The sequence below is a fragment of the Octopus sinensis genome, linkage group LG6 (genome assembly GCF_006345805.1).
Source record: "Octopus sinensis linkage group LG6, ASM634580v1, whole genome shotgun sequence".
NCBI classification, from domain to species: domain Eukaryota; kingdom Metazoa; phylum Mollusca; class Cephalopoda; order Octopoda; family Octopodidae; genus Octopus; species Octopus sinensis.
In genome coordinates this window covers 63533642-63561141 of record NC_043002.1, presented here as the reverse complement: position 1 = coordinate 63561141, position 27500 = coordinate 63533642, and positions in this window count along the sequence as shown.

Sequence of the window (27500 nt, the reverse complement as noted above, 5' to 3'; positions counted from 1 at the left end):
ACAGGTGCACTAATAACTATTGATGCAAAAATGAATTCACAATGAGATGGGAGAAGCTGCAATTTTCGAAGCTGTTGTCAATAAATTCACGGCTTCTGAAGTTATAAAAAGAATTTTACATTTCAAGGCCGCCTGTCATCTACGACAGTGCATGTTTGTTTTCATTTCTCTCTGAAAGAAAGAGACCAGAACAGTTATGTTTGCTATCGGACGAAATCTTTATGCGACAGTTCCACAATAACTTTCTCTGCTGGAGTGCATGTATGTATTCGTTAATAGGAGAATTACCTAGACTTGTTCTGCGCCAAACTTTATATATTCTATATCAAAAATAAAATAAACGGTACTTGCACAACGTTTGGGTATAACTACAATTTCATTTGTAATATGGCCTAACTACATTTTTGGTTGTAGGTCGACGGTTAAAATACTCTTCTGTCGCTTTTGTTTGTTAAGTATATCATAATAATCTTGGATTGCAAAAGGATAATCTTTAACATATACCATGACCCATGGGTAATAAATTCATGTTGGTTTACCTTTTATGTTAAATATATGATCATGTTGAAGCGTATAGGAAACATGCATTATACATAATTTCTCCTGTAAAAAGGCTAATTCTCTCCAAGGTGTGGTATACTAGTCCTGCAAATTAAGTATCTTTGTGTAGAGAGTACACCTTGTGAAGACTATTAGCTGCCCGTAAGATGTTTATCACTTCACTTTTGATTACCTGTTTCTGTATTTAGTATTGCTGTCGTTTCCCAGATGCAGTTCGAATGATAGTGTATGACCTTCAAACCTTCTGAATCTTTGCTTCACTGATAGAACATTTCTGCATCTCTATTATTGTAGAAGTGTGCAGTGGTTTTCTGGACCATATACATTCGAAAGCAATCGGAGCGGATATCCTCAGCAGACCAGACAAGCATCATAAATGTTGGTACACAAATGCATTTTGAGTTACTTTTTATAGTTTAAGAAGAAAACTCCAACAGCTTCATCTTCTTTAGCTTCATATAATATTCTCTGGTCACACTATCGTTGTTCACAGATTCTATTCATGAAAGACGTCAACACGTATACATTCATTTCCATACTCACCGTGTGAAACAGGGATAATTTAGAGACGACGAATACAAAAAACTTTTGATTAGAAAACAGTTTTTCCACATTTAACTGTCAAATAACATCAATTCTTTCGGACACATTCCATTTCAATGACATCAGAAAATGTAACTAAACCAACCAGTCTCGCCGTTGTAAATATTTCCAGAGTACGTCATTGCAATGTACGCAGAAATATTTCGGTTTGTGTGTCTGCATCAATTTCTATGTCTTTCCATTTCTGCTTATAACTGCCTATTTTTGTTCAATATATCAGCATGTTCTATACTTACATACATTTTCCCAACCTCTCTCTTTCTCTCTCGATGTAAATATACATATATAAGCATGTGTGTATGTACGTACACACGCACATATATACACATACATATATATATACATATTCATACATGCATATATATATATACATACGTATGTATATACTATATATATGTCTATATATATATACATACATATATATATATATATATATGTATACATGTTTATATATATGTGTATATATGTATATATTTTATAAATATATGTACATATATATATATATATATAATATATATATATATATATATATATATATATATATATATATATAAATAGATATATATATATATATATTATATATATATATATATATATATATATATATATATATATAGTTAACTATTCTTTCCCTCGCTATATTCTACTCGTCTCATTTGTTTCTTCTACACTTCCATGTTACTTCGTTATTTCTCACTCAACTAATTTCTCTCTGTTTTTCCCCGTTTCTTCTCCACTGTCTCATAATACATTTGCAGAAAGCTGCTTCATTTTCTGATTCTTCTAGTTTTATTCCTTATTTCTGGTGTTGTCTCTTCCTTTCTCACGGTTGAATTCGCTCGAATACTCTTTAGTAAATGTACTTTACGAATATTTGGTCGTTTGCTCAATGCTGTGTTATGTTGCTGTCAAAACATGCAGCGAAATGTACTTTTTTTCTTTCGCTCTTCCTTTACCATTTGCTTTTCTTAAATATATCTGCTTACATACATATATACGCACATACATACATACATGCATGCATATATATTATGTGTGTTTATGTATGTATGTGTACGAATGTGTCTATGCATACATAGACGAATGTCGTTTTCTGCTTGGTCTCACCAATTTCCGAGTTCTGACATGTTTTCCTATCATCTCCACTTCTTTCTTTCCTTATCATTTCCGTTTTTAATTTGCCGTCTCTTCGTCGCCGAAGTAAATGGTTTCTTGTCTAAAACATAGTATTAAACTCTGCTCTATCCTTCTATAAGTGAGAAATATTATAAAATCTAAGCATATTTCTACATGTAAACATAAATATATAATTTTGTAGTAAAACAGTAGATAGAAACGATAAAAAAAGATGACCGAGAGACACTAAATGTAAAAGCAAATATCAGCTAAATTATAGATAAATATTGTAGATACACTAATCAATAGGTTGTGTGATAATCTTTAGAAAAGCCAGAGTTTTGTAGCCTGAAACGCAATTAGCATTGCATTATATACAAAGCTTACACACTTGGTTATGAAACGGTTCAGTACATTTTGTTTTTGGCATGTTCTGATGCTTTTGTAGTAGATTTTTGTTTTTATAAAGACAGCGAGAATTGGTGCAATTGAAAAGGACGAACACGATCGTTGATCTTCGATTAAAGCTATGTAAAATGCTCAGAATGTCAGCTTTCTTATCCATTTATGCGGCTCGACTTTGGCGGGAGGGAATGAAAGAAGGATCTGCTATCCATTTCTTGCCATATTTAGAAACAGAATACCAATATCTTTTTCTTTCTCAAAATTGGGTGACAAAGCTTCTTCTTGTAGTAGAATGTTTTCCGCTAAGCTCACCTATGATTACTGACTGTGATAAAACTGGAGGAGTATATTTTAGATATTTATATATACTCTTTTACTTGTTTGAGTCATTTGACTGTGGCCATGCTGGAGCACCACCTTTAGTCGAGCAAATCGACACCAGGAGGTTATTTGTAAGCCTAGTACTTATTCTATCGTAATTTGATTATCTCAAGCCTTCTTATCGTAAGCTATTTCATCGCATGTACACAACTCTCCCAACTACTTGCGTTATGGAAAGTAAGCCTAACATTTCTAAGGCGGTAGAATGTGATGTAATGAACATTTCTGTGTATGTCGCAGGTTAGCAGCTACATAAATGTTCCATCGATGATAATCTTTTTATATTATAAGAATGGGGGTTACTACTGATGTGTCACATTTATCGCTATCAACATGGATATTTAGGTTTTATTTTATCGCTGTTAATACTATATATCTTTGTTATTGTTTTTCAATGGAACATAAACCCTTAAGTGATCCACGATGCTTCACATATATACTATATCCAGCTGTTTCATACTATAATTTTAAGTTCCAGCAATCCTTTGATATCAGAAGGCTCAGGGAATTTCCTGTTTATTGCCATATGCTATCAACACCTTGTATATAAACATTTTAACAATTGATATTCAGTTCTTCTCTATTGGAATTCACATGGGAGGGATATCTAAGCGTGTTTATCCTCCCAAACAGCAACAACGATATTCTAATTTAATAGTTGTTACACGTAGAGAATAGTGATCTTTTGAAGAGCAGTAACCCATAAAGGTTAAAATAATGATAATGATAAAAATGATAAAGATGACGTAGTTCTTCCCTAAATTTCAGTGAAGTTGACGAGGCCTCAAATGTGCAAACATTTTATTCCCTCTTGCTTGATACAAAATATCATTGGAAAACACTTCGTCCACTCCCGTGTCTTCGATTGGATAATTTACAATTTTATCTCTCCTAATTATACATTTGCGAATTATATTCGTTTACAGAAGACATATATAACATAAATCTGGAAGGGCTATGTAATTCGATCGCTAGATATAGGGAGAAAATATGCCCTAGAAATGAACGTGTCATTGTTCTTATTGGCGTACCTATTATAGATAAGCTCTGTTATTCTTTTCTACTGTACGCACAAGGCCCAAGATTTGGTGGGAGGGGGGCAGTCGATTAGATTGAGCCAGTACACAGCTGGTACTTAATGTATCAACCGCGAAAAGGTCAAAGGCAAAGTCGACCACGGCAGAATTTCAACTCAGAACATAAAGACAGACGAAATACCACTAAGCATTTCACCCGGCGTGCTAACGTTTCTGCCAGCTCGCCGCCTTACATAAGCTCTATTATTGTTGCTTCTGCTCCATCGGTTACATTGGATTATTGTACTTAAGGAAAAAGAAGTTTGTTATTCTGCCATCCTTTTCGAAGGCGCGTGACCCTTGTAGCTAGGGTGTTGCATTCACGTTCGCATTTTCGTGAGTTCGATTCCCGGACAGGGCGTCATGTTTATCTCCGATCACTCCGACATTTGACGTTGGACAGATCGGGCACCTGCGCAGGTAAGTTGGAAGAAGTGAGATAAACAGAAGCAGAAACAGTTAGTCACTTTAAGCGAATTTTCTGTGCAGTTGTTCAGCAAACGATTGCAGAAATATACGTGTTGATCGTTTCCTTAAGTATAGATTTATATCTATCCTTTACTTAACTCATTAGACTGCATCCACGAGAGGCAACTGGCTAAAGTTTAATAGAGCAAAACAACTATAGTTTACACTTTTAAGTCTGTATATATTAAATTGAGCTCTTTTGTTGAACCGCTATCGCATTGAAAATGAGAAAAAGCAATTGCGATTGTCAAACGATAGCGGAGGACAAACACCAGCAGAGACACAGACACGAGCGTACCCCTCACCCCCTCCACATAAATTAGCATATATAGTTGAGTATTACTATCAACGTTATGTATAACAGTGTTTGTTATTTTTTTGTGTCCCCAAAGCCTTTGTGAATTTGTTTTGTTTACTGCAACTGTCTTTTTGCGAAACTGTGCTTATGTCTCTCTCGGTTGTCAATCATTGTGTAACTATTAATGTTGATTGTGTTACGTTCTACAATATCAATTGTGTTGGTCTTTAACAGGAATGGTGTGTGCAGGGGAGAAGTAGTCATAAGTGAACACGTGTAGGCGTCTTAAGTAGGGGGGGGGAGTGTTTCGTACCATTGTTCGAGTAGTAAACCAGCTATCGATCTACTTAGATAATGCATACAGACGTAGTTACATGCACACATACACACACACACGTATATATGTACTTATGTATTTATATGTATATATATATATACATAGAAACCTAGATAAATACTTACACACACACACATATATATATATGTATATATATATATGTTTGTGTGTGTTTATATACACATGTATATATATGATTCCTAACACTACATTTTAAAGGATCCAGTACCTTCTATTTGCACTATTATAAATTTCTGTATATACAAGCTGTTATGCAATATTTTATCTATCTATATCTCTGTCTACCTATTCATCAATCCATACGTGTATACACACACACATATACATTCATATATATATATATATATATATGTATGTATATAAGTTTGAAAAGGAACATACTAGTTGATATATATGGAAAATGTCAAGGGAGGAAATGCTAAAATAATATAACGAAAAACATTTTAGTAACGGTTTCGGTCACTGAGACATTTTCAACTCTAAGTGTTGAAAACAATTAAATTTGTGAAAAATTAAATGAAAAGTTCCTGTCTGTCTCTATCTCTCTTGTTTACTCGTGTGGGTTCATGGTGGTACCAACAAGACTAAAGAAGAGAGACAGAAACAAGGAAAATGCCCCTTGTATTTGAATACTATGCAAATATTATTTTAAAAATCTTTGCATTAAATTTTTCCCAAATTTAATTCTTTTCCGTACTTAGAATAGAAAAAAGTCTCAATGGCCGAAGCTGGTAGTAAGATGTTTTTCATAAAATTATTTTAGCAATCTCTACTATGACTTTTTCCATATATATATATATATTATATATATATATACATAGAAACCTAGATAAATACTTACACACACACACACATATATATATATGTATATATATATATGTTTGTGTGTGTTTATATACACATGTATATATATGATTCCTAACACTACATTTTAAGGATCCAGTACCTTCTATTTGCACTATTATAAATTTCTGTATATACAAGCTGTTATGCAATATTTTATCTATCTATATCTCTGTCTACCTATTCATCAATCCATACGTGTATACACACACACATATACATTCATATATATATATATATATATATGTATGTATATAAGTTTGAAAAGGAACATACTAGTTGATATATATGGAAAATGTCAAGGAGGAAATGCTAAAATAATATAACGAAAAACATTTTAGTAACGGTTTCGGTCACTGAGACATTTTCAACTCTAAGTGTTGAAAACAATTAATTTGTGAAAAATTAAATGAAAAGTTCCTGTCTGTCTCTATCTCTCTTGTTTACTCGTGTGGGTTCATGGTGGTACCAACAAGACTAAAGAAGAGAGACAGAAACAAGGAAAATGCCCCTTGTATTTGAATACTATGCAAATATTATTTTAAAAATCTTTGCATTAAATTTTTCCCAAATTTAATTCTTTTCCGTACTTAGAATAGAAAAAAGTCTCAATGGCCGAAGCTGGTAGTAAGATGTTTTTCATAAAATTATTTTAGCAATCTCTACTATGACTTTTTCCATATATATATATATATATATATATATATATAAACTTAGATAAACTTAGATATGTTTCGACCAAAGATTGGTCCAGGCCATGTCTAACTTAATAGCACCACCTGATAGGATTATTCGAATCCTGTTTAAGTCAAGTTTTGTTTAAGTTAAGTTTTGTTCAAGTAGTGAGTTCTTGTTGGGTGAGTTGTATCCAATTATGGGTGGCTTATCTGGTATTCGTTGAAGGAATCTATCCAGACTCTGTTTAAAGTTGATGGGATATATAAATAAATATAAGGGCGCGGGCCTCTAACCCTAAGATTCCGAGTTCAGTTTCATGCAGTGCCTTCGATGATGATGGAAGCATCAGCAAAAAATACCTTAGGAACGTGCACCCAAAGCCGGGATCGAAATTTCACCAGGATCTATGATGAAGACTGAGAATAAATCAACCGAAACTTTGTGGTAACAACAAAGAAGATGAGGATACATCTGTCCAATGCAAATATTGTAAATATGTACAGAACGCCTCATCTCTAAACTATAGAACAGTATCTATCTATCTATCTATCTATCTATCTATCTATCTATCTATATATATATATTATATATATATATATATATTATATATATATATATAATACATATATATATATAATTATAAATATATATGTATATATTTACACTAGCACACACGCAAACATCACATGCTCATCATCTGTATATTTATACATACATACATGTATATATATATATATATATATATATATATATATATTATATATAATATATATATATAATTGGATTAAATTTAAATTTAATTGCAATTCGAATTGGAGTTATAGCCACCAAACGTACGTAGTCTTTTTACTTATTATTTAATGGTTATCCATTTTTGTACTTTTTTGTGATCTTGATATATGTTTTATAATATATTTTATTTTTTCTATATGGTTTATGTCTATCATTGTTTGAATTCCATAATATTGGTTTTTCTCTAATTTAAATATATATTATATTTCATATATATAAACGCAGTCACACTCATGCACTACATGAGGTATAATATATACACATATTGACAGACAATATACGCAAATGCACACAGATGCCCTTGAACCCTAAACATAGCAATGCGAATGACTGACACCACCAGCTGACGATGCTCAGAACAACCTTTGCATATGCAAATACGTTTATTTATATGTAAATACAAAACACGCGCTGAATTAAATGAGATATATGAGTTACAAAAGTGAAATAAAAAGATATGAGAACTTTGGTTCGCTGTGTGACATTGTAAATGGATATGTGGGGATTCCACCCAGGATAAATCTGAACGAGGTAAAACTAGCTAAGGAAAAATATACAGCACTTGATAATGACGGAAAACTACATATGGTATATTTTGAATCTGCAACAGGGTCGAATGTTTCCACGAGTCATCACAGGAAATTTGGCTTGAATTAAGTTAGCTTAAGGCTCATTCTGAATACAAGAGCGTGAAAAAGTGTAGCTACATTGGTTTTAAATTCCATCTGTTTCGTGGGAAGGGTAAGTCGATTACATCGACCCCAGTATTTATTTGGTACTTATTTCATCGACCCCGAAAGGATGAATGGCAAAGTCGACCTGGACGGAATTTGAACACAGAATATAAGCACGGATGAAATACTGCTTAGCATTTCACCCGACGCATTGACGATTCTGCCTGCTCGATATCTTTTATTGCTATATTGCCACTTTGTGATTAGTTTGAGGCAAACCATATGCTAACTACCTTAATAAGACTCTTAGTGTCTTGTCGACCATGACAATAAACCAATACCAACGTGACCATAAAATTTTACTACTGCAATCTTCTGACGATTCTCATTATAAATAACAAAGATAAAAGTCTCTACATACACACTCTGCACTAAATGATAGGCATGTCAGCTATTCATAAGACTGCCGTTGAATAGAAGTTCTGAATGGATTACAAGGTGACATATATATATATGTATGTGCGTGTGTATGCATATATGTGTGTGTGTATGTATATATGTATATATATATATATATATATATATATATATATATAATATATATATATATATATATATAATGTATGTATGTTAGGGAATTCAAACAAAGAAGAAAAAACATGAAAAAAATACAACACAAAGACGTGGTACATGTACTGTATTATCAGACAGTCAGGAAAGGAAAGAAAGAGGATTTATTTTTTCGAGCAAACTCATCTTCAGAAATAGAGGAAAGTCCAAAAGAAGGGATGACGGAAAAAGAAAATCGCTAACGATTCAACGGGGTTACAATTTGAAATTATCGGACTATATATATATAATCATATCGAAGGGAAATGGAAATTAACTGAAATTTTCACTTCCAGTGGCCTAACGTGTAAAAATTTAGTCCAAAGACTCTGCATTACTCATAAAATACACTGAACATTTAAACACATAAGAAATCCACTCGTGGGATTCAAGATGGTAGAAAGGTTCTATAACCACAAAATTAGGGATAAAATTCGAGGAATGAAATGAAAAAAAAATAAAATAAAAAAATAAAAGGGTTTTTTTTTCATTTTGTTCCTGTCTAATTTTATCCCTAATTTTGTGATTATAGAATCTAGCTGTTCTTTCTAGCGTGTTGAATTCCACGAGTGTATTCCTTATGTGTTTAAATGTACACTGTATTATATATATATATGTGTGTGTGAGAGAGTGTGTGTGTGTGTGTGTGTGTGTGTGTGTATGTGTGCCTAGCACTTTGGGTAAGTGTCTGTTTTTATAATCTTGTGCTGACCAAAATTTTTGAGTCAATTTGGTGAATAGTATTTATGAAAGCGTGCTCATGTGTTTCAAAGACTTAATAAAATCTCAGCAAACAGAAAATTTAACAAATACATAACAAACTGTAAATTCGTTAGTAATTAGACAAAATATACGCTAACTACATCAATTAGACTGTTAGTGCTTTTAGGTTTCAGAACTTGTTGATGATCTGATAATGAATCAAAATAAATGTCTCCATAAAATTTCACATGGTAAACCAAAATATATGGTTGCTCTCGACAAAAATCCACTGACGCAATCTTCGGATCTTTTCAGTTTGAAGGCCATATTTTCCTAGTTAACTAAATAATTTGAAACTTCGTATACTGGTAAAATGTGTCAAAAGAAAACATAATTGTAAACCAAAATGAAAACGGAATTGTAATTTCTAAGTTTAACGTTGTTTAATAATTCGAATTTTAACCAATGGTATTCTTTCTTTCGACCTCATATTATTTACTGCCTCTTAAAATATTGTTACTGTGACGTAAACAGCTATTTTGTGACGTAGTTAACGTAAACATGTAAACATACCTACAGATTCGTTTGTAACGTAAACATCCGTTCATCGTAAATTCGGTTGGCATCGTACACAGATTTTTCAGTTCCCTAGAATTATATTTGAAAGAAAATAAAAAGAAAAAGATTCATACGCATAAATATCCATCCTTAGACATCAGAAAATGAGTGTTTAAATTATTTTCCATTGTTTGCATTGCTTACACACACACACACACACACACACATACTAAAATTACATCGTTGGAGCAGTAATTTATTTATGTATTTTTTGTTATACAATTTATTTTAAAGCTGAATCCCTATCCTGCCATTAACCCCTTTCTTATAAAATAGTTGAAGAATCTGGGGTGTAGGTATTGGGCCAGTATTGGAACTTTTACCTTCTTGCTCTCTATCTTATGATCTCCGAAATTTAAGAATCTTGTGTTAACTGGGCTCTTATTATTTACTCTGACTCTGCCACCACCTCAATGCAAAGACTATCAATATCAGAATCATCTTCACAACCACCACTACAACCATTACTACAACCTCCAATGCCATCACCACAACCATCTTCTGCAACCACAACCCCAAGATCAATACCAGCATCATATTCAAAATCACCAATTTCACCACCACTACACTCTGCAATGTCTTCAACTCTACCATCCATGAGACATCCTAACATAATCAATGCTACTACTACTATCATCATCATTATCATTATCATCCACTGCCGCCGCCACCACCACCACCACCTCTACAAAAACACCAACACTATAATTGCTGCCATCATACACATCCACTGTCACCACTACACCACCACTGCCATGATAACCACATCTACCACCTCCAACACCATTGACACCACTATCTATGAGACATCCTAAGTTAGATACTACTTTCACTTTCTAGTTGCTCTTTGAGTTTATCTAATTTTATATAAAAGAGAGGTTGTGTGTCTGTCTCCTACGATTTAGATTCCTAACTACTCCCACATTTTGCGGTGCAGTTTAACCAAAACCGGGTATCTTATAGTCGTGATTCATATCGAGCCCTTCTGGTTATTAGCGCGCGTCTACGATGAGTCTACGATTTAAAAAAAAAATTACCATCATTTTTTTCCATTTTAATGCATTTTTTCGATATTATATAAGGGAAGTAACTCTCTAAAAATGTCTACGATGAGTCAACGATTTAAAAAAAAATTACCATCATTTTTTTCCATTTTTAATGCATTGTTTTTGCTATTTTTTGGCTATAACTTTCTAAAAATGCTTATATAGTTGTTTCCCTTACAAACCCGAGCAACGCCGGGCGATACTGCTAGTTATATCTAATCTATCTCTCTAAAAGATGCAAAGCAAGTAGCATTAAATGGTGAATGGATGTGAGCAGAATGAGAGTAAGTTCCATTCCAGTTTACAACAATTATAGAATTATTCTCAAACCATAAATGAAGGGTGGAGAGGAGTGAAGGAGGAGTCATGTTTCCTCTGAGAGGTTACAGAAGTAATAAGCACTGAAAAGTGGAGTTTGCGTTATTATTTTTGTTTCATAGTTTACAATTATTTCTACAAATTCATGTTGACTTATCTTCAATCATGTTTATAAACGTGGCCGCTGTGCCGTCCACTATAAACATTGATTAATGTCCTATATTTAAGCGGTAGACAAACACTTCAGCATATTATTTTTTGTAGAGAGTTGCGAGGGATCATTTCTATGAACGGGGTATCTGTACAACGCATATGACTACATCATTAATTGTGGAGTCGTTTAAAAACACGATGCAAGATTAAGTCAACATGGAATTTTTGAAACAATCATAAATTGTTCTATATTTTAGAGATGAGGAATTCTGTACAATATTTACATTTTTTACATTGGACGGATATTTGTCCTCATCTTGCTTGTTGCTACCACAAAATTTCGGCTGATTTACTCTCCAGCCTTCATCAGGTGTCCTGGTAGAATTTTGAATCCAACCCTAGGTTCTAAGGTGCCACGCAGTGTGAATGAACCCGAAACTATGTGGCTGGTATGGCCTGTCAGGGAGTCACCATTGCTTTCGCGCCTTTTACGTTCTTAGCAGTGGGAGACGTCTATATTGCTAAGAGTGTGAAACCAATGGTAACGTCCTGACTGGTCGTAAACCACAACTACATTAGATATTACTACGATATATCTAAAAAAACATTTACTTGTCTCAGTCATTCGACATATTCTATCGGTTAATTTCGTCGAACTTCTAAGTTGCGGGGATGGAAAGGAAGTCAACAAGTGGTTGTCTGGGACAAGCACGAAGCTAGCCCCCTCCGGCCCAAAAAACACGTATGTACGACGGGTTTTTTCAGTTTCCATCATCCAAATCTATTTGACCTACTGACCAGGCAGCAAACTTCTTGTCACACAGCCACTCCTACGCCTATATATATATATATATAATATATATATATATATATATATATATATATATATAATATATATATATATATATATATATATATATATGTATATGTATATATATACACGTCCCCGTAGCTTAGCGTTTTGGAAAAAGAAACCGATAGAATAAGTGCTAGGGTTCCAAAGAGTAAGTCCTGGGGTCGATTTCTATAACTAAAAAACCTTCAAACTCTGCTTGTTGTTCTTTCACCTGTCTTCGACGTTTGTTTTCTGTAAATTTGAACTACACACACACATACACACACGTGCGCACACACACACTCACACACACACACACACGCACACATACACACACACACACATATATATATATAGGTAAAAGATTAATGAGTACGTGCGTTACATAAATAATATCTCCAGGATTAAATAAAAAGACAACAAACGGAGAATATGACATATCTATATATATATAATTAAAAATAAACGTATTGTAAATAAACAAACGAACACATACTAATGCACAGGCGAACAGAAAACACACAAGGTCACAGATTCTTCATCAGTTATCAGCAAGAGGAGTCAAACGCAATTTCGGGCATTATCGATAATATTGTTTCTTTCGCTGTTCGCAAAAAAGTTCGTATTCCATATTTTCGTATTTCGTATTTCCTATTGTTTACCTTCTGTGACGTCCTGTACCCATATATGCATATGTATATACATATATATGTAAGTATACATACACACATACTACATACATACATACATACATACATACATACATACATACATAACATACATACACATACATCATACATATATATATATATATATATCTAATATATATATATATATATGATATTATCTATAAACATTACAATTGTTTCGACACATTTTTACACTTGTTCATTGGTGAGATGTTGTGTAATCATTATCACCAATTCAAGTGTGAAATGCACCTTCTTTGAGTAAGACTTTATACGAGCTTTATATAGCATACCACAAGGGTTTACCCGTATATTTACTCGCGTATGTGTTATATGTATAAAAGCGGAGCAAGAGTACACACGAAGACAGAAAGTGTCGCTGAAGAGTTCACAGAGGTGTGTGACGAAAGATTTCGGACGATAAACATAAATTAGAATAAGAACAGTAATAAATGAGTGAAAAGGGAATTATATAGTGCGCCTGTTTATTTGGCAAAAAGAGGGGAAAAAATACAACAATATCTGTTTCAACGCACGGTTTCACATCAAGAATCTTGCAGCACACATATATAAAAGGATATATTTACAGAAAACAACAAAAGACGAAGACAGGTGCAGGAATAACAAGCAGGTGCATTAGTTTGACTGAATATATATAGAGAATACCAAACGAGTTCCCTATGGATACCGTATTTATTACGAGTGGCTTGTAAACGAGTTGTAATAAATACAGTATCCATAGGGAATGAGTTTGGTATTTTATTTATTACACACGAATAAACGACCATAGCTTATTAACCCAATAACTAAATTCTTCACGTTTACTTGTCTCAGTCATTCGACATATTCTATCGGTTAACTTATGAATGACAAAAGTAGTGCCGTCACCGTGGCGTCGGGTCATCACCATGGATTGACCAATCAGAAGCAGCGCTGTCACCGTGACCTCGGGTCATCACCATGGATTGACCAATCAGAAGCAGCGCTCGCATTATCTGACATATGTTAGATACCAAAAATATCTCAAAGTGTTCTCACTCACATGTGTGTAATAAATATATAAATATATGTGTGTAATAAATATGTAAATATATGTGTGTAATAAATATAATAAATATAATATATAATAAATAAATATATATATATATTAGAAAAAAACACCTTTTATCAATTCATGATATATACGATTTATTTATTATTTTGCACATTACTTAATCATCGGTATATTATTGTTATTTTATATTTAATATTTCTATTATATGTAATTTTCTAGATGGTGTAATTTAATTGTTCATTTTGAATTGATAAAAGGTGTTTTTTTCTAATTTTATATATATATTATATTTTGTGAAATTTGATTTAGTATTTCTAAATTGAATATTTCCCTGTAAGTTATGAATAATATTCCCTCAAATTATATATATATATATATATATATATATATATATATATATATATATATTATATATATATATATACTGTATATATATGTGTATGTGTGTATATATATATATATCTTTATATATAAAAGTGAAGTTGTGTGTCTGTCTCCTCCGATTTAGTTCCTAACTACTCCCTCATTTTGCGGTGCAGTGTAACCAAAAGCGGGTATCTTATAGTCGTGATTCATATCGAGCCCATCTGGGTATTAGCGCACGTCTACGATGAGTTTACGATTTAGAAAAAAATTACCATCATTTTTTCCGCATTTTTAATGCATTTTCGCTCGGTTTATATAAGGGAAGTAACTCTCTAAAAATGCTTATATAGTTATTTCCCTTACAAACCCGAGCAACGCCGGGCGACACTGCTAGCATATATATATATATATATATATTTATATATATATATACTCTTTTATTCTTTTATTTGTTACAGTCATTTGACTTTGGCCATGCTGGAGCACTGCCTTTAGTCGAGCAAATCGACTCTAGGGATTATTCTTTGTAAGCCTAGTCCTTATTCTATCGGTCTGTTTTTGCCACACACACACACACATACATATACACACACATATATACATATATACACATACGCACACACACTCACACACGTATACACACACACATCTTGTTACTTCTTGGGAGGGTCATTATGCCAATAACGATATTGTTACACATCTGACCAACTTCGTAATCGATCGTTTGTTTAACGTGCTGGTTAAACAATCAAAGTTTTATTTCTTCGTGAAAGTCCGTTCGTCGCTATTTTTCGCGACCTTTTCAATAGCTTGTCCTTTCTCTTCAACGTCTGCCCTGAATTTGGCCGCGAATTAATCTTATGTCTGCGTGCATGCATGTCTTTCTATGTGTGTGTAGATGTGTGTTTGCTTAAAAGAATAAGGGTGAGAGGAAAGGAGATTATGTGCGTGCGTGCTAGTGTGTATGTGTGTGTGTGTGTGTGCGTATGTGTGTGGTTGTGTGTACACTCGTGTGACTACTTGCATGTGTATGTGTACGTGTGTGTTAGTGTGTGTAGCCATCCCTGACTAGGTATGTGTATGTATAACTGTGTCTATATACGCACATAGATTTATATGCAAGAGGCGGCGAGCTGGCAGAAGTGTTAGCACGCCGGGCGAAATGCTTAGCAGTATTTCGTCTGCCGCTACGTTCTGAGTTCAAATTCCGCCGAGGTCGACTTTGCCTTTCATCCTCTCGGGGTCGATAAATAAAGTACCAGTTTCGCACTGAGTCGATGTAATCGACTTAATCCGTTTGTCTGTCCTTGTTTGTCCCCTCTATGTTTAGCCCCTTGTGGGTAGCAAAAGAAATATATATCATGTATATATGTGAATAGAAGCAGGCGTGACTGTGTTGTAAGCCGTTTCGGGTTCAGTCCAGCTGCGTGGCACTTTGAGCGGGTGTTTCTACTATAGCCCTGGGTCGACTAATCCCTTGTGAGTAGATTTGGTTGACGGAATCTGAAAAAGCTCGTCATATATATGTGTTTATCAATATTTAGCAGAAGCAACAGAGTGACTCGAGGGGCGAGAGTTTCGTTCATTGACACTTGTCAAACTACACACAATCACACACAAACAAACACACACACACACACACACACACACACACACACACTCACACACACACATACATATGCATGAGTGGCTGTGTGGTAAGTAGCCTGCTTACCAACCACATGGTTCTGGGTTCAGCCCCATTGCGTGACGCCTTGGTCCTCTACTAGAGCCTCAGGCCAACCAAAGCCTTGTGAGTGAATTTGGTAGACGGAAACTGTGTGTGTGTTTGTGTTTGTCTCCCCGATGGTGGCATGTATATACATAATATTATTGTTCTTTCTTGCGAAATATATAGAATTACTTTAAAGAAGTGTTCGGGTCGAAACAAGTAAAAGAATAAAAGAAAGAAAAGAAAGAATATATATATATATGTACATTTTTACTTTTAAATACATATTTATATTTATTGCATAACTTTTACTTTTTTATATTTATATATAACTAGCAAAGATACCCGGCGTTGCCCGATTACATTCAATTGGAGAATTAGACTTTTCTGTTATATCTTCTGCGATGAACTGGAATATTTATGTTTCGAATTTCATCAAAATTGCAGATGAGGGTTATTTCAATCTTTACACACCCTAAAAAATTGTAATCGTGCCACATGTATCCCATAATCCTGATTTTTATGCGCATATTCCAAAATTCCAGTCTTATTTAACTTGTTAAAAAGATTTTGTTCCTGAAAAATGAAGGTCATGTGGCTCTAAAATGTGAGAGTTAAGGCCCCTGTTGGGGGTGGGCATCTTAATGTCAACCAGAGAACTTGAATTGTTGAAAATCTTTTTAACTTGGGTCTTATATCTATTGTTTGAATTTCTTTGAAATAGGAAATATATGTTCACTGGGAGACAAAAATGTTGTACTATATACTGCAGGTTATCTCCATTAAAATTATATTTAGCATTAGAATTCTTCAAGTTGTATAAAAATGGTTATTGTCGGCATCATTCGAAAGCGAAATAAATTTTGCATAAGGTGTAAAAGATAAAGATAATTTGTATGGTGTTAGTAACAGAATATTTTGTAAGAAATAGAACTTTTATCGTCTGTCTTAAATATATTTTCGCCAGTGTATATATCTCAGGTCATCCCATAAGTTCTGTCTGAATTTTGGATAAAGAATACAGGTGATCAAATGTTATATTTAATTGAAAGTTAATCATCAATGTACTTTCCCTAATTATCTATGACTTACCTCCATCTATTTACAAGCCTTTTAATCCCATCAACGTAAAACTCTTTTGGTTTGAAAGCGAAGAACTCTGAAATGTCAGTTTCGACCTCCCCCTGGCTTGCGAAAGTTGTATCCCCCTACTAATTCTGTAAACTATGAAACAAATTGTATCCTGAAGGAGTAAGGTCGGGAGAATAAGTTGGATGAAGAAATTTTTCCAAACCGACCCCTTCGATCTTCTGTGATGTGATCTTTGCAGTGTGGGGTTGCGCATTGTCAATAAAGCGGCTCTTTTTTCCTTCAAAGCTTGGTTCAAACGCTCTAATTGCTGACAGTAGACTTGAGCATTGATTGTTGCATTAGGTGGTAACAATATAAAGTGAATTACGCCTTTGCAATCGCACCAGATAGAGAGTAGAACCTTTTTCCCATGAAGTTCTCTTCTCGGTTGTGGTTGAGAATTTTCCCTTTTACCAAGCCACTGTTTACGACGTCTAACATTTCGATAGAAAATCCATTTTTCATCACAAGTCTATCGAAAAAGGGTGAAATGAGTTTGCGAGAATGGAGAGAAGAGCAGATGCCAACTCGGGATTTCCACGTTGTTGAAGATGACGATGAACTGTTGTATGGTTTGAAGTAAGCTTTATTGCCAATTCTTCAACTGATAATGACGGATTTTCTTCAAGTAATGCCTCAAGGAGCTTGTCAAACTCAACTGGACATCCTGTTCCATATTCATCTTCAATTTTGCAGACGATCTCCTGCAGGTTCTTTCATTCGAGCACTTTGCCATAAACTGAGTGTATGTTTCGAGTCACTTCGGCAGCAGAGTTACCTTTATTGTACTCATAAAAATTATATGTACCTTAAATGCTCCTTGGATACTTCCATGTTGAAGGGGTTTTAATCAAAGCAATTTTAGGGTGTCCACGAAGTCTGGGTTTATGGAATAAAATCATAACATAAGAAATAATAATTTTCCTTTTTTACTTTTGTTTAAATTAAATTTAAAAAATACTTTACTTTTCTAAATTTATTTGTTATTTTTTCTACAGATGATCGAATGATGGCTCTGTCTAAAGAAGAAAGAATCCCAGATCGAATGATGAATCTGTCTAAAGAAGAAAGAATCGAGTTAGTATTAATAAGTGGACGAGATGGATAGTCTTATCGCAAAATTGCGGAAGAATTTAATCTTCCACCCCCTTGTAGGCAACATATTTATTTTACTGCCGTCTGGAAATTGATCAAGAAATTTAAAGAAACAGGCAGTGTTTCGGATAAACCCCGTTCCGGGCGACCAAAGACTTCAAATGAAACTAAAGAGGCTGTCGAGGCTAAAGATTCTGCTAGCTAGCCCCCCAAAATCACTTCGTCGGACATCTACGGTGTTAGGTGTTCCAAAACCAACCATCCACAAAATGCTGGTTGAGGAAATGTTTCATCGATACAACCTACAGATATTGCATCACTTAAATGAAGACGATCCTGATAGACGAGTGTAGACGTGCGAATGGTTTTCAGATAAATTGGATGAAAATATCAATTTTACGAAAAACTTTGTGTTGTTCAGTGACAAAACTACGTTTTATGTAAATGGTGAGGTCAACAGACAGAATCTTCTATACTGGTCTCGAGGTAATCCACATTGGATGGATCTATCCAAACAGCAAGACAGCAAAAAGGTGATAGTGTGGTGTGGTTTTTGGAAAGCTCATGTTCTAGGACCCTTCTTCATTGAACATGTAACGGATGAGACTTATGCAAATATATTGAGAGACAAATTAATATCTTAAATTGAGCGCCTAGTCGAGGGCCTTCCGAATTGGTTTCAGCAGGATGGGGCCCCTACCCATTTTGCCACAACTGTTAGAGATTGATTTAATGACACGTTTCCTCCTCACTAGATTGAAAGAAGGGGTCATATGGAATGGTCCCCTCGTTCACCAGACCTTTCTCCCCTTGATTTCTTTTTTTTTTGAAAGAGAAAGTTTACTCAATAAAGATTACAGATTTAAAACACATGAGAGAACGCATTACCAGTCAGTGTGCTTAAATTGATGGCAATGTAGACTTATTTAATCAAGTTCACCTGAATTTTGCAAGGCGCATCAAGTTATGCATTGAAAATGATGGAAATCACTTTGAAAATATTATTTATTAACATTATAATTAAATAAAATTGTTTTGTTTTAAAAGTATCTGTTAATCCCCATGTACGCAGACTTTGTGGACACCGTCTATTATTTTGTAAAACAATATTGAATTAGTTTAAACGTACACAAATGCATAAAAATATTTTTTAATTGAATTAGACATTTGCAAATACTATTAAATTTCATTCAAATCTAAAAAAAAAAGGTAAAATTGGACAGAACTGACTGAATGACTTGATATATATAATCTATGATATTCTAGTAAGTTTCAAGTTTATAACACCTTGGCATATCTCATTTTATATGCCTAAGACGTTTATTTTCTATTCTGGTTTTTATATATTTATATACATTATATTTATATCTATAATTTATTTTAAGCCGAAACTTAATACGATCCTTGTACGAACGAAAGAACAAGAGTGTCCTCTGGAACGTTTATCTTTCACCGGCATTTGTAATCGATGGTGACATGTGCGATGATTTTGCGACTATCTTATATTTTACAGAGAAATTGGAAGCCCCGAATGTAAGTCAGCGCTTTATGCATAATTCAATATTCATAGTTCTCTATTTCTAACAGAAATTCTGTCCTAAATAACTATAGATCTATTTCTAAATGTATTTCTTTTCGTTCATGCATTCCCGTCTGTCTCATGACAAAGCTTTCTTTCTCCAGCGTTAACCACGTCACCCCGTTAGGGTTAAACAGCCCTTACCGAAAATTTTTACTGTCCTGATTTTGTTAGCAGCTTTGACGTTCCACGTATCTTAAATTTTATCTAATTTGCTTCGGGGGAGCAATTGCTTTGACGAAGACACATCTTGTTGCAATGCGGAGTAAGTAAAACTGCCAACAACTGAGGAAGAGTTGTTTTTTTTTATATGCTGCCTTCACGCCAAGCCAAGCCAAGCCAAGCCGTATAGTAGTGAGACCAAAGCCATAGCGCTCACTGTGGTCTCGTAGCCGTGGACAGTGAGCCCAATGGCGCCCAGAGCGAGCTCTGGTCGCCATAGCGCTCACTGTGGTCTCGTAGCCGTGGACAGTGAGTCCAATGGCGCCCAGAGCGAGCTCTGGTCGCCATAGCGCTCACTGCGGTCTCGTAGCCGTGGACAGTGAGACCAATGGCGCCCAGAGCGAGCTCAACACACTCCTCATACCCTAAGTAAGTCATGTGTAAAATTTGAATGAAATTGGTTGTGTAGTTCTCAAGTTTTAGGGAAACACACAGACAGACAGACACACATTCTCAGATACATAAAAAAATGAGAGTGGGTGATGTTTTGTTTGTTGAACCAATGTATTAAGGTAGTATTGTTTTATTGTTTTAAAACGAAAGAGGCAATGTGTTTGTTTCAAAAATAAAAAAGACAAACGTCCGCCAATGGGAAGACAGTTCATGTTCGATTAGAGCACTCTGGGTATAATCATAAAAGTGAAAAACGGAATTTTTAGGCAAATCAAACAGTGAAAAACCAAAAACAAAAACATAAAAAAAATATAACATAGAAAATATAGAAAATATAAAATTTAAAAATTTAAATTGAATTGAAAATAAAAATTATTAAATTATATTTATAATTTGTTTAAAAATATATATAACTATGAAAAAGTATGAAAAAGTTTAATATACATAAATACAGATATATACAATTTGTATATATACATTATATATATATTATATATACATATTTATATATAGAACACACACACACACACATACATTATATATACATATTTATATATAGAACACACATACACATACATTATATATACATATTTATATATAGAACACACACACACACATACATTATATATACATATTTATACATAGAACACACACAGACACACATACATATAAATGAACGCAAGTATATCTGATTCATAATATTTGTTCTCATGCTCGTGTGTTGTTGGTGAGAAACAGAGTGAGTGAAAAAGAGAGGAAATAGCGAGAGTGACAGATACTTTAAATAACGGTAGTGGACATATCAAAGTTATATATATGAAGGGGAGTGAGAGGGTACTGGAGGAAATAGCGTGAGTGAGAAAGATGGCCCCTAGCAACCACACCTTTTAAGATAGGGATTTCTAAGGTAGCCCACGAGCTTCGTCACCTATTTCTACATGTCCCTGTAAATTTTGGAGCGAATCGGACGGGACGTAGTGGCATTGAAAGCGATCCAAGCGGTATATATATATATATATATATATATATATAAAGCTGAAGTTGTCTGGATATATGTATGTATATGTGTGTATACGTATGTATGTGTAGAGACCTCTTTTGGCCCCACCTGAGTTTTGAAACTGAATGGGTAAATTTCCCCCTAACTATAGAGCCTTATTGTTCTGTTGAGGAACAATGTTGTTTTATTCAACCGATGGCCTTCCCAACATTTGATTGATGTATTTTCCTCTTGACCTATAACCCTTCTAGTTTGTAAAGGGTTTAAATAAATAATATAAGGGATCTTTACCCTTTCAACGGCAGATCGAGAAATATATTTTTGTAACTAAACACTTTCAACCTTCGGACACTAACCCTAACCCTAATGTGTCATATAAAACATATTTTACTTTTAATGTTACTCTTCACCGCGGCCATGCTGGAGCATCGCCTTTAATCGAGTAACTCGACCCCGGGACTTATTCTTTTTGTAAGCCCAGTACTTATTCTATCGGTTTCTTTTGCCGAACCGCTAAGTAACGGGGACATAAATACACCAGCATCGGTTGTCAAGCAATGCTAGGAGGACACACACAGATACACAAACACACACATACATACATATTTATATATATATATATGACGGGCTTCTTTCAGTTTCCGTCTACCAAATCCACTCACAAGGCTTTGGTTGGCCCGAGGTTATAGTAGAAGACACTTGCCCAAGGTGCCAGACAGTGGGACTGAACCCGGAATCAGCTACTCCAATATTTTTTAAACATCTGGCCTGTAAAACTTAATATTCCTCTAAATTTTTTATAAGTCATCATACTATTTTTATCTTATAAAAACAATGACCGAAGGAGTGAGAAGATTAGATTATTCATGAAGCGTCTTCATAAAAACAATGACACAGAACTCCTTTGGCATCTTAAATAAATACAATATCAATTCCAATAAAAGTAAAAAGACCGGTTTTCCTTGACCAACTTTACTGACGTCACCATTTGAATGGATAGGTATAGGGGTTTTTACAACTGTGTTTTATTACGATTAACTCATTCTATTGGGCCCTGAAAGATGACAAAAACCAGCCGAGCAGGATTTGAAATGATTATTGTAAAATAATGCAAATGTCGGTTTACCTATACATGTGTGCCCCTACCCGACCAACTTTGTTGCCTCACAACTTCAAGAAAAATGTAAATTTTTTTAATCCTCGAGTATAGTCTGCCCTTGAGTATAATACGCAGGGGATTTTTAGGGGGCTGTACCTCTGGAAAACCTAAACCTTGTGTATAATACGCACCCCTTCTCTAACTTCAGTCAAGGAGGTGTATATAACGTCCTTGGATTCTAAAAATGTATACGGTAACGTCCTTTATTATTATTGTATATATAACAAAATGCAAACGTGTAGCTTTTTTGTGCATTTTGTTTGCAGAAAATAAAGAAATAACAGTAATAACGTTTAATAAATGTTGCTTATTGCAAGTTATGGATGATTCTTTTATGACTTCATTGCTTTCAGGCTTAGCTTAAGGTATTTTCGAGCCCGACATCACAAAATGCCTCTGAATAAACATTGCCTGACAGCAAATAGGGACTTGGACATTGCTTAGAAAATAATTTCCATTTTTAACCTCCTATATAGTACGCACTAGGGATTTTGACCTTTAAATTTTGGGAAAATAATGCGGATTATACTTGAGGATTTACGGTATGTTTAAATTGTGTATATTCCGCTTACACAGGAATTTGATATTTAAAAAGATTCTGTGGTTAGGAAGAGGGGTTTCGGGAAATTACACATGAGTTTACTTTGTTTCCTCATAACTTGGGTATTTTTTTTATCAAATTTGCTACAAATACTTTTCAGAATGTATATATTCAGATTATATTGGAATTTTATGTGAAAAGGAAAATAGTGGCACACATCACAATTTCTTTCGAAATCTCAAGTTTCATTTTGTACATATATATGATATCCATTAGTACATATGTGCATAAAAGCCCACCATTTTTGTATTTTCTTTTGTCATATTAAAACCCCAGCGTTTTCGATAGCCCCTCATGAAAAAGTGAAAGTCTTTCTTCGGCAATTTCTTGATTTCAGCAACTATTTTCCCCAAAAAATTTTTCCCCCTACCCCTCCACCTCCAATTTCTTCATTTCTCGCTTGTTTCCGTAACTCTAATCCTAAATCCCAACCCTAACCCTAAAACCCAAAACCTAGCCCTAACTCTTAAACCCTAACCATAAAACCTAGCTCTAAAATCCTAACCCTAAAACCCTAAACGTAAAACCCAAACCCGGATCTTTTCTTTTTGAAAGCCAGATTTTTCAGATTTTTCTAGTTAACTAAATAATTTGAAACTTCGTATACTGGTAGAATGTGTCAAAAGAAAACAATAATTTCAACTAGTATTTTTGACAAAAATATATTTTATAAGTTTAAACGTAGTTTAAATCTGCGAATTTTAACCAATCATATTGTGTTTTCATTTGAAATTATTAGCTGCATAGTGTTAATGTGACGTAGATAGCTATTTTGTGAGTGGGTAAGCAGTAAGCAAACAGCTGTGGTAGATGTGGTTATCATGGCAGTGGTGGTAGTGGTGACAGTGGATGTGTATGATGGCAGCAATTATAGTGTTGGTGTTTTTGTAGAGGTGGTGGTGGTGGTGGTGGTGGTGGCAGTGGATGATGATAATGATGATGATAATAGTAGTAGCATTGATTATGTTAGGATGTCTCATGGATGGTAGTGTTGGTGTGTGTGTGTGGGTGTGGGTGTATGTATGGATCAAAACAGTTTGATTCAAATTCTGTGGTACTTATATATTCATACATACATATACATGTAGATGTATATAACATATATATATTGTATGTAAACATCTTTTTTATATATATATATATATAATGTATGCATCTATAATACACACACATTATAAATATATACACATATATGCATATGCATTAGAATATGTGTGTATAGGTGTATATATATATATATGCATATGTTTGTATACATGTGTATGTAGCTATTTAGGATCTACACAAATTTTATATATACTCCACGAAGTTTATGATAAGCGGAGTTGTTTACATTTTAGTTAGCTATTTACATGTTTACGTTAACTACGTCACAAAATAGCTGTTTACGTCACAGTAACAATATTTTGAGAAGCAGTAAATAATATGAGGCCGAAAGAAAGAATATCATTGGTTAAAATTCGAATTTTTAAACAACGTTAAACTTAGAAATTACAACTCCGTTTTCATTTTGGTTTACAATTATGTTTTCTTTTGACACATTCTACCAGTATACGAAGTTTCAAATTGTTTAGTTAACTAGGAAAATCTGGCCTTCAAACTGAAAAGATCCCAGTCTTCTGACGATTCTAAATTTAAATATATCAAAACCAGAAGATTCCCACATACCCTGTTTATTGAATTGTAGGTGACGTTAGTGACAGAAAACTTGAGGGAAAAGCTAACGAACACACATGACGATAATAAAAACAAACAAGGAAAAACGAATAACTATAATTTTAAAAAAACTGTTCAGCTTCCAGACTGAGGAATATGGAATGAAAAAAGGAAAATGAAAAGAGCAGATAGAGCGTTAGAACGAAGGAAGACAAAATGTTTAGGAAAATAATGAAAGAGGACAGAGAAACGTGACCGACCCGGTCAACCGCGAAGCGTAAAAAAAGATTGAATAAAAGGGGGTTAGATAGTCACGTGTCATGTAGTAGTGGGAGGAGAGATAAAGAGTCGTGGAGGGCAGAGCTACATATGCGAATAACTTTGGTGGAATAGTCAAACCTGAACCGAGCCCTTCCGATGTCTTTACAGCAGCTGAAATATGACTGCTGCTACTACTACTACTACTACTACTACTACTACTACTACTACTACTACTACTACTACTACTTACTACTACTACTACAGCTGCTGCTGCTGCAGTATTGGGATGTGCGTTCTAAAGGCTTACCTGTCCGTCATTTCTTTCTGATGCCCTATTCCTGGTGGATGTCACAAGATCCCCAGTCAGGCAAAATACCCTGCAACTATTTTGAGTAGCGGTTGTTGGTGAGGGTTTTACGAAGTGGGGGTGCAAATCCTACCCATCTTGTTCCACGTCACGACACGCACAGGAAACGTTGTGTCTATTTTTGTCATACAGTTCGTCACATGTTGCAAACATGATTGGAACTAAGGTAATTCAGAGGGGTAACGGCAATTGAACTACGAAAATAGAGAATTCGGTATCGGAGACACTGTATTCATTAAAAAAATACTTATGTTGCATTAAATGTGTAGGATAGACTTAGCGGTGTTACCTTGACAATAAATTAGAACAATATCACTTTTTGGAGCACCATTGTGATTATATAATGATATAGCGTGCGTGTAGTGAGTAAAGTATTTATATGTACCAAATAGAATAATGAAAAATGTAAACAATGTTAACGTATATATTTTGATTTGTAATCACAAAGCAGGGGAATAGATATTGGAATCTGGCACTGAAACACGAGAAACATAATAATTATCGAACCGTAATATGTGAAGAAAAAAAAAGATGTAAAAATGCAAAAAATAAATGGAGAATTAGTTAATGAATGTCGATGAAAGTAGAACGTTCTCGTAATTTCTCATGCTATTAAGAATTAGACAAGCTGACAGTGCAGTCAGTAATTCGCTAATGGTTATCGATGGATCGGCGACAAAAGCAAAAAACAGAAACAGACATGGTTAAACACAAATGAAAACGCGAAAGAACCACGCACAGATACACACACACACATCATAGTCATACACACTTACACACACACATGCTCTCACCCACACAACCATATATATATATATATATATATATATATATATATAATATATATATATATAATATATATATATATATATATATATATATATATATATATATATATATATATATATATAATATATATATATATATATATATATATATATATATATATATATATAATATATATATATATATATATATATATCAAAGGCAAACGCGAATGAAATTGTGGGGTTCAGCAGTGAGCAGGAAACAACAGAAATACATGTTAAGAAATGTATCCTGTCACCCAATAAACATTTGAATGTTTTTTTAATTTAACAAATAATAAATTAATGAGATTGAATAATAAAATCTATAGAAACAAATCTATTTGCAAATAAGGAATAAAAACAGTTGAAGAGATGTTTGCACATGAGTGAAGCTTGAATAGAGAGAGGAATCTTCAGTTTCAATTCGGAAGACAAAATGAAAAACCGGTCTTGAAATTTGGACCCAAGTGTTGCAGGTATTTTTCAATTTCAGTGTGTATGGTTATGTGTATACAATTGTGTCAATGAGTGTAGCGTATGTGTGTGTGTGAATGAGTGCATTTGTGTATATCGATAGTTAGAGAGATAAACGTGTATACACATATACTTGCCTGCATATATATATGTCTATAAACATATATATATATATATATATATATATATAATATATATATATATAAGGAAAAATGACGACAATATGACGACAGAAAACAGTCCTCCATACTCTAACAACATGCCGAAGACCAACATGGAGGTAACTTGGGTGAACTTGGCATCCGCATCTTATCCAAGCACCCAAAAGACCCAACACTCAGACTAATACGGGAGTACGTCCTTATAAATGAAACATCCCCAATACTAAATAGGAAATAT